We start from the raw sequence: 19,301 nt of genomic DNA on the forward strand, positions 1-19,301 counted from the left end.
AGAGAGAGAGAGAGAGAGAGAGAGAGAGAGAGAGAGAAATCAATGGGTACTATTATTCGTGAGGTTATAAATGTTTGATGGCATTGGCTGTGGCAAACTGTGGAAGGTTGTTATTATTATTATTATTATTATTATTATTATTATTATTATTATCGTTATTATTATTATTACTATTATTTGTAGTAGTAGTAGTAGTAGTAGTAAGCAAATCTGTGAAAGAAAGTCAAAAGAGTCAATTCATTCATTGATCATAAAAGAAAATTAACAACAGGTAATACTGTCTAACTGACCGACTTAATACATAAATAAACAAAATAACCACGACAATGCTAGACAAGTTAGCGGGAAAATGCTTATTTCAGCTATACTCGTAAGCTTAATAAACACTAACTTGAAAGAGAAGACTCCGTGTGTCAAGGTGAGGAAGAAAACGAGAAAAGTAATGATCAAATTCTTACAACACGTTCACTTCCACTGAACAATAAACAATACAAGTCCCTTATTAATTCTTCACAATGGCAGTGACGTGAGGACACAAGAACATTAGGAAATAAGGGAAAGTGCAAGAAGCGAGCAGTCATGCGCTTGGCAGTTCCTGTATGAAACATGCTTGCCTGTTTCCACCTGTCATCCCCATCAATTCATCTAATCTTCCTTTAGAGCTCCCTGATGACTCGAAACTGACAGCTTTATTACTGAGTGCCTTCCGGTCAACCAGCACTCTACACGAGAAACACCCAATCTGCCAGCCAACCAGGAGGAGGAAAAATAGTACAACAAAGAAGAAGAAGAAGAAGAAGAAGAAGAAGAAGAAGAAGAAGAAGAAGAAGAAGAAGAAGAAGAAGAAGAAGAAGAAGAAGAAGAAGAAGAAGAAGAAGAAGAAGAAGAAGAAGAAGAAGAAGAAGAAGAAGAAGAAGAAGAAGAAGAAGAAGAAGAAGAAGAAGAAGAAGAAGAAGAAGAAGAAGAAGAAGAAGAAGAAGAAGAAGAAGAAGAAGAAGAAGAAGATGATGATGATGATGATGATGATGATGATGATGATGATGATGATGATGAAGAAGAAGAAGAAGAAGAAGAAGAAGAAGAAGAAGAAGAAGAAGAAGAAGAAGAAGAAGAAGAAGAAGAAGAAGAAGAAGAAGAAGAAGAAGAGCAACAACAACAACAACAACAACAACAACAACAACAACAACAACAACAACAACAACAACAACAACAACGGAAAAAAAATATACAGGGTGTAACGCAAGTTTCTGCAAATACTGAAAGAAATGAAAAAAGAACATGTAATTTTAAGTAGAAAATGTTCTATACACATATGCATTTTAAGGCTTTGTTTACCCGTCAGAGGAGTTGAAAATGTACGGGTTCATTATGCGTATAGCTATGAGGTGACGGACAGACGGTTGCATTACCGCAGCCTCGGAGGTGCCACTTGCTTAAACTATGAATGGTTTTATCTTATTTTTTTTTGCAGGCTGTGGAATATTACAGTATCTTATAACAAGACAAATGGTGTTAAAAAGCATGCAATTTACCTATAAGTATTACACGACAACATTATTGCGGTGATTAAAAGTACTCCTGTGAAATACTAAGTGGCATCATCACTCAGCTGTTTTCAAGGTCGCTCGGACTCGCTCCTCCCTCCTTTCAGTATTTGCAGAAACTCGCGTTACCCCCTGTATAATATTACTATGGGAAAAGTAAAAGCCAGCCAGTCGATCAGTCAGTCAGCCAGCCACTAGGTCAGTCAATTAATCAGTCAGTCAATCAGCCAGCCTCTATTGACTCAGCACTAACAGCCAGACGGTGAGTGTGTAGCAGGACTCTTCAAGACCATTCAAGGGCGGAAGAAGTCAGTGTCATTCCTACTATCTCGTCACTAGAAGGGGAGTATTGTAACATGTACATACAATCAGTCTACACACACACACACACACACACACACACAAGTACGCATTTTCTCTCACAGCAAATTGTTAAAATTGTGTTCTAGTGTTCCAGTGAGCCAGCAGTGTCCCGAGCAGCGCCACCTGAGACGCAGCACGTAGAACACCCACACACTCCCAGCCAGCCAGGACGTGACGGCCCCACACCGCCCTGCAGCACTCACTATCTCCCTCTTCCCCCCCCCCCTTTCTCTCTCTCTCTCTCTCTCTGTGTGTGTGTGTGTGTGTGTGTGTGTGTGTGTGCGCGCGCGTAATTACATACCAAACGGAGAAGAATTATAGAGATGAAAATCCTAAGTATGTATATTTATGAGAATGCATACTATATAATCCCATACCTTCGTCATACATAATTACTTCTTTCTTCCTTCCTTCCTTCCTTCCCTTACACACGTTGCCCCGGTCGCTCCCGCCCCCACAACGCCCCTGCTTTATCCTCGTCCTCCACGCAGCTCACGGAAACCCCTCAAAGTTTGCAACGACCAGAAATACACACACACACACACACACACACACACACACACACACACACACACACACACACACACACACACACACACACACACACACTCAGCAAGCAAGACCATCACCACGAAGACATCTCTGGATGGTACAAATCTGTTTACTATTCTTCCTGTAGTCACAATAACCTCACTGTTACACTCGTCCTTGCTAGTTTTACGCCATAACCACGTCACTACAAACTCTGTCCACCACACCTCACTATATCTCTCATTACTGTGCTCTGTGTCTCACTACAACCACGTCACTTTCACTGTAGGTCTGAGCTCACATTAACACGTCACTGTAACCACGTCACTGTAACCACGTCATTTCTTACTCTGCTCACCACACGTAACTGTACCATCGTCACCGTCATTAGAACTCTATGCTCACAATCTGTCACTATAACATCATCACTATAAGGCCGTAGTCAGAACATGTCACTGTAATCTTTATAACTTAAATTACTATACTACTACTACTACTACTACTACTACTACTACTACTACTACTACTATTACTAATGATAATGAAATAGCCGTAATACTAAAAGATAATATTCTACATCAGCAGTTTCCCGCTGACACTTGTGGTAACATCTGACATTAAGACAAATAAAAGAAAGAGAGAGAAAGAAAAAAAAAAATGGAAAATAAAAGATATATAAATGAAGAAACAAACAAATAAATAAATAAATAGATAAATTAATAAATAAACAAACAAACAAATGCATAAAACACACAGAAGTAGGTTGAGTGAGGGAGAGGAATAAATAAAATCAATATGACAACTTTAAAGGCTTCCAGTATGAATGACTATTACATGCATTGCTTTACTTTGCTCGAATATAACAACAAGTACAGCAGCAACAAGTGGCATCATCACTATCGCCATCATCGGTAGTGCAAGTCGTAGAGTAGATGATAAGCATTTTTTTTCTTTGTGTGTGTGTGTGTGTGTGTGTGTGTGTGTGTGTGTGTGTGTGTGTGTGTGTGTGTGTGTGTGTGTGTGTGTGTGTGTGTGTGTGTGTGTGTGTGTGTGTGTGTGTGTGTGTGTGTGTGTGTGTGTGTGTGTGTGTGTGTGTGTGTGTGTGTGTGTGTGTGTGTGTGTGTGTGTGTCAAGGAGGAAACCGATCAATGTAAAAAAAAAATAAATAAAAAAAATAAATAAATAAATAACGAGGACAAAAGCTACTCAATTTGACGCTTCCAATAAAAAAAAAAAAAAAATTGAGATTTATTCTGCCATTTTGTAGCCACTGGCCAGAGCCCTTCTTAGAAAACGGTAAACAAATACACAAGTAGAAAACAAAGTTGATGAAATTTAATTCCATGGTTGACTGCGGATAAGTGAACATTATTTTGCGTCACGTTTCAGTACAGGTGACAGATTCTGAAGCAACAAGCAAGCAGATGGAACACCAATGAAAAGAAAAGGCCTCAATATACTCACATACGAAATAAACAGCAAATTAATTCACACGTACAGTTATGCTCAATAGTGTTACGATCGTCCTTTGTTAACTTACCTAGCACTAGAAAAACTGTTTGCATGCAGACACAGGAGAAAAAATAAGAAAAAAAATAGAAGGTTAATTTTGCCTTTTTACACTGCAAAAATATTCACGACAGCTTAGCACGAGAACAGACAGTAGTTAAAAGTATTGGCAGTGTGTCTAGAAGTGTAAGAGTTAATTAATCAAAGTCTCAAGGCACCAGTGTGTTTAGGTTTTAATAAGATAGCACTCAAGATGGTAGTGTTTGGGTTCCAAGATGCCACTGTGCTCAGGTCTCAAGATACCACTGTGTTTGGGTCTCAAGATACCACTGTGTTTAGGTCTCAAGATACCACTGTGTTTGGGTCTCAAGATACCACTGTGTTTAGGTCTCAAGATACCACTTTGTTTGGGTGCCAAAATACCACTGTGTTTAGGTGCCAAGATACCACTGTGTTTAGGTGCCAAGATACCACTGTGTTTAGGTGCCAAGATACCACTGTGTTTAGGTGCCAAGATACCACTGTGTTTAGGTGCCAAGATACCACTGTGTTTAGGTGCCAAGATACCACTGTGTTTAGGTGCCAAGATACCACTGTGTTTAGGTGCCAAGATACCACTGTGTTTAGGTCTCAAGATACCACTGTGTTTAGGTGCCAAGATACCACTGTGTTTAGGTGCCAAGATACCACTGTGTTTAGGTGCCAAGATACCACTGTGTTTAAGTCTCAAGATACCACTGCTTTTAGGTCTCACTTCCACTATATTTAGTATTTAACCTCAATTTTAAGCCTTGTGATCTTAAGATTCTTGTTCTTGTTTTTATTTTTTTCATCCTTCTCCTTCTTACTGTGTTACTGTTGTTAAGTTCGTATTCTTAAACACTTTATTCTCACATCACTATTTTAAGTGTTGTTTTTCCTACTGATGATGCAGAATTCTTATTATACTATCATCAATCATAAAAAACTGCCTTAGAAACCAGTATAACCTTCATTACAGTCTGCTGAATATGAGACAAGGCTGAATGCAATAGATAAGGGGTACCGTACAAGAATCTATCAATCTTATGCCCTGTGATCTGCTAAAGACTCGAATTCATAATTAAAAGCTTAAATCTTTCATCAGAGGTATTTTCAAAGGCTACTGAGATCATTAAAAATATTCGCATGGGTGTCTTAATGATGATGCAAACTCCATGCTAAGCTGTCACTAGAATCGTAAAAAATCCATTAAAAACCACAAGTTCACCAGACTACTGAATGTAAGAAACAAGACGATGAAATGTTTGGGAATGATGTTCGAGAATCTATGAGCTGGCAGGATTTATAAGACTCAAACCAGTAGCCTTGAGATTGAGGGAAAAAACAAAAAAACATCGTGGCAATCAGTGGAAGAGGTCACTGTACTGAACACGACTCTTAATAACTCAGGTCACTACATTAAAAAAGAGAATCCACAACAGTCCACCAGGCCTACACATGACACTTTCCTACATCCTACATCTACATCAACCTCATTCATAAACTTGCCTAAAACTCTCGATCTCTGTCAATACTGAACCAAAACTCAATCAAGCGCAGGTGTCACGTATGCAGAACAGCCAGTACAGGCACATCAGGTATTCAAGCTCTTCTGGTGAGGTGGCATTCCCGTGCTTTATTTTGTTCTATTTGCAGTGCTTCGAAGTCTAGACAGTGCCGACCTTCTCACGCTACCTAGACGGTTCATAAGGTAATCTTGGACTTGCTTTCGGGACTTTTATTCTTTTATTATTTATTTATGTTTTTTTTAGGGACTGGCACCTTCAGTGGGTCTTTTTTCATCACTGTCAGAGCTCTTCTTACATAAAATAAATAGATAGAGGTAGATACATAGATAGATAGACAGATAGATACATAAATAGATAAAAAATAAACATTAAATAAATTACAGTTCGCTCTCACAAGTATTGACACCTTTAGTGGCCTTTTTCTCCCTTTTTATCAGGTTTGTCGTCCTTGGTCAGAATTCCTTACATAAATAAATAAACAGATAAATAAATAAGTAAAACATGCCAACTTTTACATTTTGCCAATACACCTCACTGTTCCCAGGATGTTTCAACCCTTGCACACCTCCAACACACCTCACCCTGGCTTCAGTCTACTGCTCACATACTACCAATGCACCGCCGCACCCTAGAATGTATCTCACACACACACACACACACACACACACACACACACACACACATATGCTAATACACCTCACCCCCTCTACAATATATTACTCAGATACCAAACACACTTAACTCTAGAAGGTAGTATCACCATCACATACTAACATATTACATACTAACCTAATCTAACCTAATATATATCTTCCTATACCATTACACGTCACCCTATCACTCTCACACACTCCTAATACACCACCCTATCACGCACATATTCCAAAACACCTCACCTTAGAACGCCCCCTATACACACTACAAATACTGCGCCTCACCCGCTCTAACACTCATAATTCAATACACTGCTACAATCCTCTGACAACCCTAGTGCCTGCATCACACGCCGCCCGCCCGCCAGCCAGTCATGCACCCTAGATAACCTACATAAGCGCGGCCCGTGTTCTGAAATGCTTTGGTCTCTCGTCACGACAGTTTTTAAAGGCCACAGAGGCGATTGGTCGGGTCCTAACGAGTGTTTCTCCTGTTAATAATGTAGAAATATTGTTAATACGTAGCTAGAATTGTAAAAGCACTGTCAAAAATCCGTGTAACTTCACCTATAGCATTTTGAATGTAGTGGTGCAAAAGTACAGCCTACTACAAGATATTCCACAAGTGACAAGAGTGGCTGAATTAATAAGACTGGCTGGTAGATAGACAGAGGTGGCGTTCCATGGTCGCCCACGTCAAACAAGACATGGCACCTCGATAGATAGGTTGGTGCAGAAGTGATTCAGAATAAGGTTCTCCATCTCACGCTATACGCTAAACTTCACAAACTCCGTAACTTTTTGGAAGCGCCAAATTGTCCTGGCTTTTTCCTCGCCAGTTTTTTCCTGTTTCAGCTTGTCTCCTTGACACATGAAAAAAAAAGAGGAAAGGAAAATACAGCGATACACATACTATTTCCCTATTTCTTCTTTCCTTAAACTGCCTCTTTGACACGTGAAAAAAAAAGCGAAAAAAAGATAGAAAAAGGGAAAAATAACATCGTCACACACACTTCTCCGTAATTTAGTGTCTCCTTGTCTTGCCCCTTTGACACGTGAAAAGGGGAAATCAAAGAAAATTAATCGCGTCACGCACTTTTTCCCCTATTTTCCCTTAATTCCTTGAGAGACGAACAAAGAAGAAAAGAAATAACATCATCATATACTTTTGCCCCATATTTTTTCGTTAACTTGCCTCTTCGACACACAATAACAAGAAATGCACAGCCTCACACAAAGGTACATCACCCGGTGCCCTTTATAACACGCCACAAGGCCCAGACACATATTCGCATATCACCTCTGGCCGCCACACAGTGCCGCGCAGCCCAGCCAGACATTCAAATCACGGCTTTTATCAGTGGAAGCCAACGGACGATTCTAACGAGAGATAAGCACTTCCTGTCGTTCATGCTGATGCTCACACCCTCTATTCTCCGTCCCTCACACTACATACTGTCCTCACCCTCACCTCAAGGGCCGGGCAGGTGAGTTCCAGGTGGTGTGTGGGTGTCAGGTATGGAGCAGGTTGGCAGGTTTAAGTCCTCGCCAGGTATGGTCGCTGCTCGGGTGAGTCTCGCCACTGCTAGCTAGACACGGACAAGATGAAGCCGAGGTGTGGGTTGCGTCATCGCTCCGCCACCTACGTCACAGCCAGACGATATACGGGTACGTACATACATGCGCACATATGTACATGCATTACACACACACACACACACACACACACACACACACACACACACACACACACACACACACACACCTAGTCTTCGTTTTTCGAGTACTTCTTGGCTAATAAAGAAAATAAGTCGCCAGAGCGCAATGTAAGTGTCCGACCGAGACCTTGTGTTCGTGAGAGAAGAAGAAACCACAGAAGGAATCTTTTTCTTCTAGAAGTGTAAGAAGCACATACTTGTACTTCCGGCAACGGGGAGGGTGGCGGGGTGTAACGACCTCCGCGCGGGCTTCCTTACCTCGCTGTTGTTGCCACCACATGCACAACTAACTCACATTAAACATATGCATGCACACACATGCACACATACATGACCGTAAATCTCAACATGAGCAGCGAGATGAAGGATTAACAAGGCTAGGGTCGATCGCCTGTTCCTACACGACCAGTCTCCACACGCGCTGATGTGACTAGACTGGTAATCAAGATGCAGGAAAATCACGATATTAGAGTCAAAATACGAGACAAGAGATGAGGCATGGTGAAGGAGAGGCGTGGTGAGGGAGAGGCTGGGAGAGGGAGAGACAGACATGAGGCGGCGGCGGCGGCGGCGGCGGCGGCAGCAGCAGCAGCACGCGGCTCGCACCGGTCGATCAATGCAAGGGAGCACATGTGGCAGGGCCGGCCGCCACACACCGGCACCTTTTACCGCCCTCACGCCCACACCGCTCCCCTCACCACGCCCACACCTGCTCAACAGCATCACTAATCCCTCGGGCCTCGATATCCTCAACACAGACACACAGGTTCTCTTACATCCCTAAAAAAACAGAGCCTTTTACTCACGAGCACGAGACGTGACGGAGAAGCCGCCCTGACGAGTGCCACTGAGCAGTAAGCCTGGGGGGGCTGGGAACTCCGGGGACAGGGAGGGAGTGCGGAGTCCAGCTGGCGCCAAAACAGAAGGCGAGGGAGAAGCGCACGCCGCCACGTTCATCTCAATGTCTCCTGTACCTGGATCATCTATGACCTGACCAATTCACCCACCCGTTTGGTCCATCTGAGGTGGATGTGACTTGCACTGTGAATTCTGCCTCTCTAGATTCTTATGAAACTTTTCTACGCGATATCCAGACTCCCTTCTACCAGACTCTAGTGGAAGTTACTGGAGTTTTCAAAGATGTATTCGTGATTTTGATAATAGTTTAATACGGATTCCGCTTCACCAACGGAGAAAGCACTCACAGAAACTCGATGGATCATCCTTGAGGTTTTTGGAAAGTAGTCCTGACACATTCTTTCAGGCTCTAGAGGAAGCTGATGGTGTTTTTCAAAGACGTCTTCGTGATTCTGGTAATAGTTTTATAGGGACCCTGCATCTTTAGTCGGGAAAAGAATATCATAGGAACTCAACTAATCTTTTCTGTGGCCTTTGAAAAGAGTCCATGTGAAAGCCCAGAGCGTTTTTGAGAATACAAGCTTATTTGAATGTCCCTGGGGTGTACGACGAGCCTCCAGTGTATGCTATGAAAGGGAGGGGATGACTTCATGAACATACAGCAGACCACGTTAAGTTTTCTATGCCAAGTGACTCCTCTGCTTCCAATGAAAACAATGAGTCACGAATGTTTCTGCCAACTGGAAATGAAAAAAAAAAGGCCTAATCAATTTTTTTTTTTTTTTTTATGAGAGGTTGATAATCTTCCAATGAAAATAATGACAGACAGAAATGTTTTTGCCAGCTGAAAGAAAAGACCAGACGCTAAGTCAAGTGATATAGGTGAAGTTGTTCATCTGCTTTCAGTGACAATAATGAGAGTTTAAAATGTTCCTGCCTACTGAAAAAAAAATAAATAAACTAAAAGGTAAATCAAGTTATATATAAGTTATTAAGAAACCATTGACTACACCTATTAAAAGAGATAGAAGCCGTCAATTTTTTATTTTTTATACAAGGTTCATAATTTGCTTCCAGTAACAAAGCTGACAACAACTGGCACCTCCACTAACTGAAAGAGATTAGAGCCTGAGTGAAGTTAATAATCTGCTAAAAAAATATCTTGTTTTACAATACTCGTACGTTTAATCTGCTTCCAGTGACAAGAATGACAGACAACCACTGCCATCTCCACATAATGAAAGAGAGTAGAGACTGTCACGTTTGACATATATTTACTTAATAACCTACGTGTAATGAGAGCAAAAAAGACAACCACTAACATTTCCACCAAATGAAAGAGACAACAATGAATATGTAAGGTCAATAATTCGCTTCCAATGACAAGACTGACAACCAATGATATTTGCCCTGCAGTCAAATATTATATATAATTTAATATACTTTCAATGAAGATAATGACAACCACTGACATCTCCACCAACTCAAACGGATAACAATATGCTTCCAATGACAAGACTGACAACCAATGACGTTTCTACCAATTGACAAAGAATTACAGACTGTCACGTTTGGCTGGAGCTGCTCTACATCAAACCCCGCTTCGTTGCACACGTCTGCTGTCTTGTTGTGGACGCCTCATCTCCCGGGACGGAAATACCCAGGCGAGAGTTACCAGCACCATGCCAACCCCTCGTGATAGGAGCTGTTAGTGCCGCGGGGAACAGCTGTAGTAATACTGGGGTGGTGTGTACTGTACAGAAAATGTTGCTAGTTTAATTGTTACAGTGCGCTACGGTGTTTAGTTACTGAGATGCTGATGTGTGGTGATGTATATACGAGTGTTATGACGTGATGGTGATGCATGTGGCGTTAGTCGATTGGATTTGTTTATTTATTTATTTATGTAACTTATTTATTTATTTATTTATTATTATTTTTAAGATGTATGCTCCTGCTGCTACTACTGCCACCGCCACCACCATCACCACTACTATTATTGCTGCTGATGCTGTTGTTGCTGCTACTGATGCTGCTACTACTACTACTACTACTACTTTTTTTTTATAATACCTCCACCCCATGTTTATTGATGTGTCAATTAGGGGCTCCATTACTTGGAGGTCATTAGCCCCAGCTCCCGCTAATGACTGTGGCATCCAACCATATCTAATACTCTATAATATAAACATTAGTTGTTAACTATAAATTCATTCTACCTCTACTCTATCTACTCTTATGCCACTCTCCACCACTGTAGCCTCGCAGTCGAGGCCTCCTAAGTCTGCAGGTATGGGAGTGGAATGCCTTGTCCCCCTGAGACACAGGAGGGCAGATCTGAGGAGGGAGAATGAGAGACGGCACCTCATCCATGCGACGACATGGCTCCTTGGCTGGTGCTTCTTTTCTGCCATTAGGTCGGCTAGTCTTGAGTAGAAGCACTGAGCCTTGGAGCCCATCCCGCCAGATGTGGTGAAGACCAGAGGTGTGAAGCTGCCCTGGTCAACGTGTTGGATTCTCTCCCCATACGCTCGGATCTTCTCCTGCTCATTCTTGCGATGGGCGGCCTCCAGGGAGAGTTCGTGGTGACAGGCGGCCATCGGGTCAAAGATCCGTATGTCCATGAATGCTTTCTGTCCCCTTGTCCAGAACCCTCGTGCACTGACGTCGACTCGAGCCTCGTTGGTGGTGTTGGCTGTTCTGTAGCGCAGGTGCTCGCCGTCTAGCGGCAGGAGGGTCGGTTCAGTGGAGACATCGTGGCACACCTCCCTGAGCATGCTGGCGGTCAGATCTCTCACCTCATCGTGCCTGATACATACGAATCCCCCCTTTTTGCACGTCATGGTGTGGTTGACGTCATTGGGGGAGCCACACACACAAGTACTGGGGAGTCCTTCCATCGGCCAGCCGTACCTCAGAGCAATGGCGTCGACAAATTCTTGTTTGTTGAGGCTGAAGCCCTTCGCTCTGATGGACAGTGACGTTAGCCAGTTAGAGGCTCCCGTTTCCTGTGCAGTGAGGATTTTTCTCACTGTGGTTGCAGGCAAGATGTTTATCAGTTTCGTTGATGTTGTTGCCTATCTCTAGATATAATTCGTCCTTGCTCAGTGACTGCACTTTGGGCTATTTCACCATGTGCGTCCTGAGCAATGATCTTCTCTGTGAGGGACCTGGTGAGCTTGAGGGAGTTGAGGTTCTCCACAGTCGCCAACTTCTCAGGGGAGGTGATTCCCATCCCGCCCAGTCTTGGTGGAAGTTCGAGCAGCGCCCTTTCCCCATCTCCGATGGTGTGGTATCTCAGTAACGCTGGGAGGAAGGTGTTCCTTATCGAGACCTCCAGTGGTGCAAGGAGAGGGCTGATGCCTGGGATGGTGCGCATGGCGAATCTCCATCGATGCTGCAAGCCGTGGGTGTAGGCGGAGTAGGCTGCATGAGGCTCAGTCCTGGCCATGTCAGACAGGACTTCCACCTCATGTATCCACTCCTTCACCTTTTCTCCTATGTACTCCTTCTTGAACTCCTCTGTTCCGATGACAGCACCCAGATGCCGTTGTCCGTCCTTTGTTATTATAACTCCACTGCCACTGAAGCTATCCACTGCACTGTCATAGTGTTCAGGCTTTACAATAAGGACGGACTTAGCGGCATTGGGTGTGTACCCTATGATGGGACCATTGTCGTTCACTAAGCCCCACCATTTTTTCAAGTCTGTTATTTTGCCGGCCCCTGACAGGTCATCTGCGTACGCCACTTGCTTCACACTCGTTTTCTCATATGAGATAACTTGTTGCAGCACTGAAAGTCCGAGGGCGTACATCGCCATGGCCACTGGGTCACCTTGTGTTGTCCCTTCCATGGACTTTAACACCTTAACACTATTACCACTATTACTACATATGTACAAATCCGAGGGGTCACTATATGTAGTACTACTACTACTACTACTACTACTACTACTACTACTACTACTGTTGTCACTGCCGCAACTACTAGCACCACCACCACCACCACCATCACCACTACTACTACAACAACTACTACTACTACTACTACTACTACTACTACTACTACTACTACTACTACTACTACTACTGTTGTTACTGCTGCAACCACCACCACCACCATCACCACCACCACCACTACTACTACTACTACTACTACTAGTACTACTACTACTACAGACTCGAGGCGCTGTAGTATTTTTCACCTAATCTAATCTAACTTAACTCATCCCAAACTAACTCAAGCCAGAATGTACCAAGTGACGCATTAATCCCACATCAGTACAATGAATGACAACCGCCCATTCTTGGTTCCCTCAGCGAGCAGTAACAAGGAGGGCCTGGCCTTGTGTGGCGTAAGGGTACGTCTCCCTAACTGTCTCCAGGCTGCCCTGACCCTGAGGCTGCCTACCTGCACCGCGTCCCTGCCGTGGACATCTACCGTGCTGTTGCCTTGAACCTGCCAAGTTAAACTGCAAAAAGCCGCTCCTGCATTACCATTCAGAGTCAGTTCCACACTCCAATGCTCAGTTCCACACTCCAATGTATTCATAGGAGGCTCAACATAACCACTAAGTATGTTATGTCCCTTACAAAGCTACCCAAAGCAGCTCATGCCTTGCCATTCAAACTCAGTCCCACAGTCCACTGTAATGCATTTATACACGGCCAAACAGAACCGCTCTCTAAGTTTGCCTTTTACAGAACAGGAAAAGGATTACACGAGTGTCTAAGTGGTTGGTGTCTCGAGGAAAAACTGATAGATTAAGAATTTGTTATATTTGGGGACCAATTAATCCACTTTCTCAGGCTAAGGAAGTGTTCTTCATTCTTACCAGGCACGTTTTTGGTTGTTAAATAGGCCAGGAATAAGTAGAATGTCTGAGGACTCTGGACGTCAAGTTTCATGTCTCTTAAGACGACCAGAGATTAAGTGGCCGATATTTTACGTTTCGTTCGAAATAATTTCTTGCCTGGTTTGTTCCTAGCTGTTAAAAAGACCACGGGGCAAGTCAAGTTTTTCTGAAGCCTCTTGAAGTTAAGTTAAGATTTGTTAATAAGACCAGAAACCACTTGTCCGATTAATCAAGTGTCGTTCTAACTCCTAACCTGGCATTCAAGACTCAGTTCTTACCAGGCACCCTTCTAGTTGTTTAAAAGATCACGGGCTGAGTTTGGTTCGTCTGGGGCTTCTGTAAGTCGTTTCAGGTCTGTTAAAGGGACCAGAGACAAAGTGGCCGATAGATTACGTTTCTCTTTAAATAATTTCTTGTTGGGTATACTCTTACCTGTCAAAAAGACCAGGGACCGAATTAAGTTTGTCTGGGGCTTCTGTTAGTCAACTTCAGGCACATTATGGGGAGTTGAACAATGCAGCCGAGAGATCAAGTTTCATTCTGACTCCGGCATCAGCACCGCCTTTAGGATGACTCTTTTACTTTACTTTGCCGAGAGTTATGTGTACATGTGATTCTTCCGTCCAGTCTTGAAAGTCTAGACTGTTATTAACATTAGTAGTGGCATTAAACAGACACAAGAAAAGAAGAGAATATTACATATATTAATTTTCTCATTTGAGAGAGAGAGAGAGAGAGAGAGAGAGAGAGAGAGAGAGAGAGACGATATTCAAAGCATATAAAGCTGAAAAAAAATGTAAATAATCCAAGAAAATAAATAAAGAATAAAATAACAAAACATTTATCAGTCTCGACCTTCACCAAACATAAAAATAATAATTTATCATTACTGTATTTTAACAGAGGCAAAAATATTTAACAGCTGCGTCTGTTAACAATCTCGACATTGCTTACATACAGCAGGTTATTTTTAAGAGAGTTACCCATTGAAAAAGTAATTTTCTTTGAGTCAACCATCCTGGACGGCAAAAGTCGTGGGCAACTAAACCAAATTTCTGCATTTCCATATTCCAAAGTTTTAGGACAAACAATAACAACTGCTTGGGTATTCTAGAAGTTTTCTTCCTCTTCTTCTTTTCAGGTCTATCTCTCTTTCTCCTGCCGGGCAGATCCACCTCCATCCTCCTCCTCCCGACATGCTCCTCATCTTTTCTCTTGACACGGCCACACCACATCAGTCTCGCCTCTCTACCTTTGTCCCCAACCCAACATACTACATGTGCTAAGCTTGAACACCGGCAAAGTACCATCTTTAATCTCGTCACCGCTGTCACCTCTTCTTAACCTTAATATAAGTGTCTGGTGTAAGTTTAGAGTATAATTTCAAAAGGTGACGGTGACAATAAAAGGAGTGAACGACTACTAACGAACATAAGAACAGAAGAACATAAAGGAAGCTACAAGAAACCATCAGGCCTACACATGGCAGTTCCTGTATTAAACATACCTTCCCATTTCCACTTATCATCCCCTTCTATAAATGTAATCCTTTTTTTTTTTTAAAGCTCCCTTCTGACGCAGCACTAGCAACCTGGTTACAGAATCCATTCCAGTCATCTTCCACTACATTTGGGAACTAATTTCTTACTGTATCTTTTTTTTTAAGTCTAAGTTAAAGCTGTTATTTATTGCCCTATCCTGATTACTGACCCTGAGGATTTTGTTTATGTCTCTTCAAAACTTAAATCGCTTGCAGTTGTATTCTCGCTCTGTAAAATCGCGTGGTGGTTGATGAAGGGAAGTGGCAAGTATCATATTGTCAATGATGGATTAAATGAACCCATTAAAAACAGTAAGAGGAGAAGAACTCCAATGAGGCGGCGCCGTCCAGAGGTGGTTGGCTGCAAAAACAATGTGCAATTTCGCCTTCATGATATCGACGCTCTCACGGGAGGAAAAAAAAAAAAAAAAAAAAAAAAAAGGGTAAAACAACTCTATTTATAAAGGTCAGAGATTCCGGTGCATTATATAACATCACCTTTACGTATAACAGGATAAAACATTCGCTTTTCAGTCTGGGAGAGATCGTGTGTGTTCAGAAAGATCATGGCTTTGAAGACAGATAGACCGACAGATAGACAAATGGAAAGAAAGCAAGAAAGACAGAAAGAAAAAGAAAGAAAAGCAGAAAGACGGAGAGAAATGAATAAATTAAAGACAGATAGATAGATGGATAGATAGATAGATAGATAGATAGATAGGTAGGTAGGTAGACAGAAATAAAATAAGAAAGAACACACGTGCGTTTTTTCACGGTTAACTTGATTATATAAAAATACACTTAGGTAAGAACGGTTACGTAAGAGCACACGGGTATACACACATACAAACACACACACACACACACACCGTCTGAGTGGCAAGCAGTATCGTGTCGATACATCTGCGGCCTGAGTACATGCGTGCTTCATGCATGACTGGACTGACGTGTGAATAAATAAGTCACATTTTTCTCTTGTAATTATTTCCTTTCTTCTGTTTAAAAAGAAAGGAGAGATTCAGGGACACCCATAAAACAGCTCGTGTCGCAGCCCACACTACTGCGTTATATCTTTGCCTTCAGGGAGGATCGAACTCCCGGCCTCTGGTTTACTAGACCAGCGCTCTAGCCACTGAGCTATGAAGGCTCTGAAAAGGCCTTTTAATGGCGCTGTGAATTCACGCGTTAACCGCCGCTAATAAGAGACCGTTTTGTTTATTTATTTATTTGCTGTTTACATAAGAAGGGATCTGGCCGAGGGCAACAAAAACCACAGCGAAAAAATTATATATATATATATATATATATATATATATATATATATATATATATATATATATATATATATATATATATATATATATATATATATATATATATATATATATATATATAATAAAAAGAGGAACTGAACTGAAGATGCCTGTTCCAATAGATTTATCCAAAAAGAATATTCAAAATTATGAGGTGGCTTCAAACCTTCCTCTTGAAATAATGTCTGGATATTGTCATTACTTTTATTTTCTATTCAAGCATTACTTACGTGAGGAAGAAGATTTACAGTGTCTGTAGCGCCATTCCTAACGCCTGGACACTGAGCGCTGATATTTACAAGTTATGAGATTTTTAGGAAATTACTGGGATTCTCAAGAGTACTTCCTAGTCATAGTTTAACAACGATGCCGTAAAGTAAGCAAGAAAAAAGTATCCATGAGAACTTAACTAATTATTTATGTGATCTATGAACACAGTGATAATGAATGCCTATGTTGAAAAATACATAAGGGTACAAGAACATAAGAAAATAAGGAAAGCAAGAAGAAGCATCAGGCCTACACGTGGCGGTCCCTGTAAGAAACATGCACACCAATTTCTACCTATCATCATCTTGTATAAATGTGTGTAATGTTCTTTTAAAGCTCGCTAAGGACCCGATTACTGAGTATTTCATTCATTTACCTCTCTATTTGAAAAGTAATCTCTCTCTCTCTCTCTCTCTCTCTCTCTCTCTCTCTCTCTCTCTCTCTCTCTCTCTCTCTCTCTCTCTCTCTCTCTCTCTTTAACATAACTTTATCAAGCTGAAACTCATGACTTCTTATCCTATCCTGATGCTGACGCTGAGGATTTTGTTTATGCCACCCTTGTTATATCCCTTGAACTACTTAAAGTCCTCTATCACATTCCTTCTTAACCTACGCATGCTGTGGAATGTAAATTTAAAAGCTTCACTATCCTATCACAAGGAATACTTCTCGTCCTTTGTATTTTATTTATTTACCCTCCTTTGTAATAATTCAAACAGGTCATAGTAGCGCTTGTAGTCGCAGTGTGCGGTGGCAGCGGGTTAGTGAGTACCTGAGTCCCTGTGTTGAAAGTCCCGTTGTGAGGGACAGGCAGGGCGGGGAGGGGCTGGGAAAGGGAAGGGGCGAAGGGATCGGGTTGAGGGGGAGGAGAAGGGACGCAAGGGGATGAGAAAAGGTCAGCAACCATGGTAAAGAATAGGTGAAGGGATGGGAGAGTAAGGGGATCTGTCTGTCTGCCTGTTTGTCTGTCTGCCTGGCGGTCGATCAGTGGGGTTGGTAGGTCTATGGGTCGGTAAGTCTATCCATCTATCTTGTATCTATCTATTAATCTATTTACTTATCTAATTTGTGGGTGGGGATAATAAACTATTTTTTTGAGGAGGGAACTTTACTGTTATATATCTAGACTATACTATCAGTTGGGATGGTTTGCGCAGTTGCCAGAAGGGAGTTTAATACCATAAGGGCGATAAATGTATGAGGGAACTGATATTTAGGAGAGAGTTATTCAGGTAAGTGAGAATCATGAGTCAACCAAGGAGTGGAAGGCAAAATTGTAAGGTTATTCGTTCATTTACTTGTTTGTTGATGTCAAATAAAGTTTTAAGTATATCTACTGTTAATCTATAGAAGAAGAAGAAGAAGAAGAAGAAGAAGAAGAAGAAGAAGAAGAAGAGGAGGAGGAAGAGGAGGAGGAGGAAGGGGAGCAAGAGTCTATTTATTTTGTGACAAATTATTGCTTTATTTATTTTATGTATGATAATAACTCAACGTTTTCTCATAAACTTCTCTTCTTGTTCAATGCATTTATATTTTATGTATTTATTTTCGTTTTTCAATACAATACAGCGTTGGGTTGCAGCGCGGCACTGCGTCACCTACAGGCCCTCATTCTTATTTGTAGTTACTGGCTTTCCTGCCTTACAGAATTGAACTGAGTTACAAAAATATATGATGATAAAACAAAAGATGATTCCTAACTGCGTCGAGTTTTCATAGAGAGTATCTTCAAAGGTCAAAGGGATAATAACTAAGGTCCAGATGACGTTTCTTTAATTAGTATATTATATTTATTGTTGATATATTACTAGAAATATGTGAACACTCTTCAAAACTCCAATAACTTTCACTAGAGTCTATTAAAAAGTAGTCTATATATAGGTACGACGCTAAAAAGAGCGGCTCTCCCGAGTCTAACAGAGTTACCCTAAAAACATTTTACATTTTCTCTAAACTTTGTGCCTCACAGTAAACGCATTGCTTCAAGGGGGACTTTAAATTTACAGGGAAAGAGGGAGAAAAGTCGGAAATGAATAAAAGTATGTCACACATGGCAACCTGGCTAAAGGATACAGTGTCCACATCATGCCACCACTGAAATACAAAAATGACCCGTTCAGTCAATACTTCAGTGTCTCTTCTCCACTATTTCTGACAAGCTGTGCTGGAAGTTACTCAGGCTTCCTAGAGTGTTTTAATGATTCCAGTAATAGTTCAAACAAAAACTCTGTATCACTAATAGGAGAAAACATCACGAAAACGTAGTTATCTCAGCAGCCTTTAAAAACAGCACTTGTGAGAGAACAAGGCACTTTACAACACTGCCTTGTCTCGTCACGGGGCGCGCTGAGCTGAGGCGGACGGCGCGGGCGGGAAGGGGAGGCGGGAGGCAGGCGGGAGGAAGGCCTGAGGGTGAGCAAGATGGATAGAGTGTAATGAAAGGGTTCACGCCGCTGGAATGTGCCGCCACGCACATGCGCACGTTGGCTTTACGCACACGCACACACGCAAAGGTGTTACACATTGAGAGGCGGCGTGTGACTCGAGGAGCAAACGAAAATACTACCAGAACCTGCCTTGTGTAGGTCAGCTCA

At 41.9% G+C, this 19,301-nt stretch overlaps 1 protein-coding gene and 1 non-coding gene across 3 annotated transcripts in view; both read right to left on the reverse strand.

Annotated features, from left to right (window-relative positions):
• LOC135101188 (sodium-dependent phosphate transporter 1-B-like) overlaps window positions 1–8,819 on the reverse strand; it is a 165,928-nt gene extending 157,109 nt beyond the window's left edge. Inside the window, exon 1 of one of the 2 annotated variants that reach the window (XM_064004796.1) lies at window positions 8,675–8,819. The gene's annotated coding sequence lies outside the window, so the exon portion shown is untranslated. Of the gene's footprint in view, window positions 1–7,621; window positions 7,765–8,674 lie in introns of those variants that run through there. The other variant, XM_064004797.1, reaches the window with a different exon arrangement.
• A 7,379-nt stretch (window positions 8,820–16,198) lies between these two features.
• Window positions 16,199–16,271, reverse strand: Trnat-agu (transfer RNA threonine (anticodon AGU)). Its single transcript has one exon. It is a non-coding gene; the product is annotated as a tRNA-Thr (tRNA).
• Between the last annotated feature and the right edge of the window lie 3,030 nt (window positions 16,272–19,301).

This window comes from Scylla paramamosain, chromosome 6 (assembly GCF_035594125.1).
Source record: "Scylla paramamosain isolate STU-SP2022 chromosome 6, ASM3559412v1, whole genome shotgun sequence".
Classification (NCBI taxonomy): domain Eukaryota; kingdom Metazoa; phylum Arthropoda; class Malacostraca; order Decapoda; family Portunidae; genus Scylla; species Scylla paramamosain.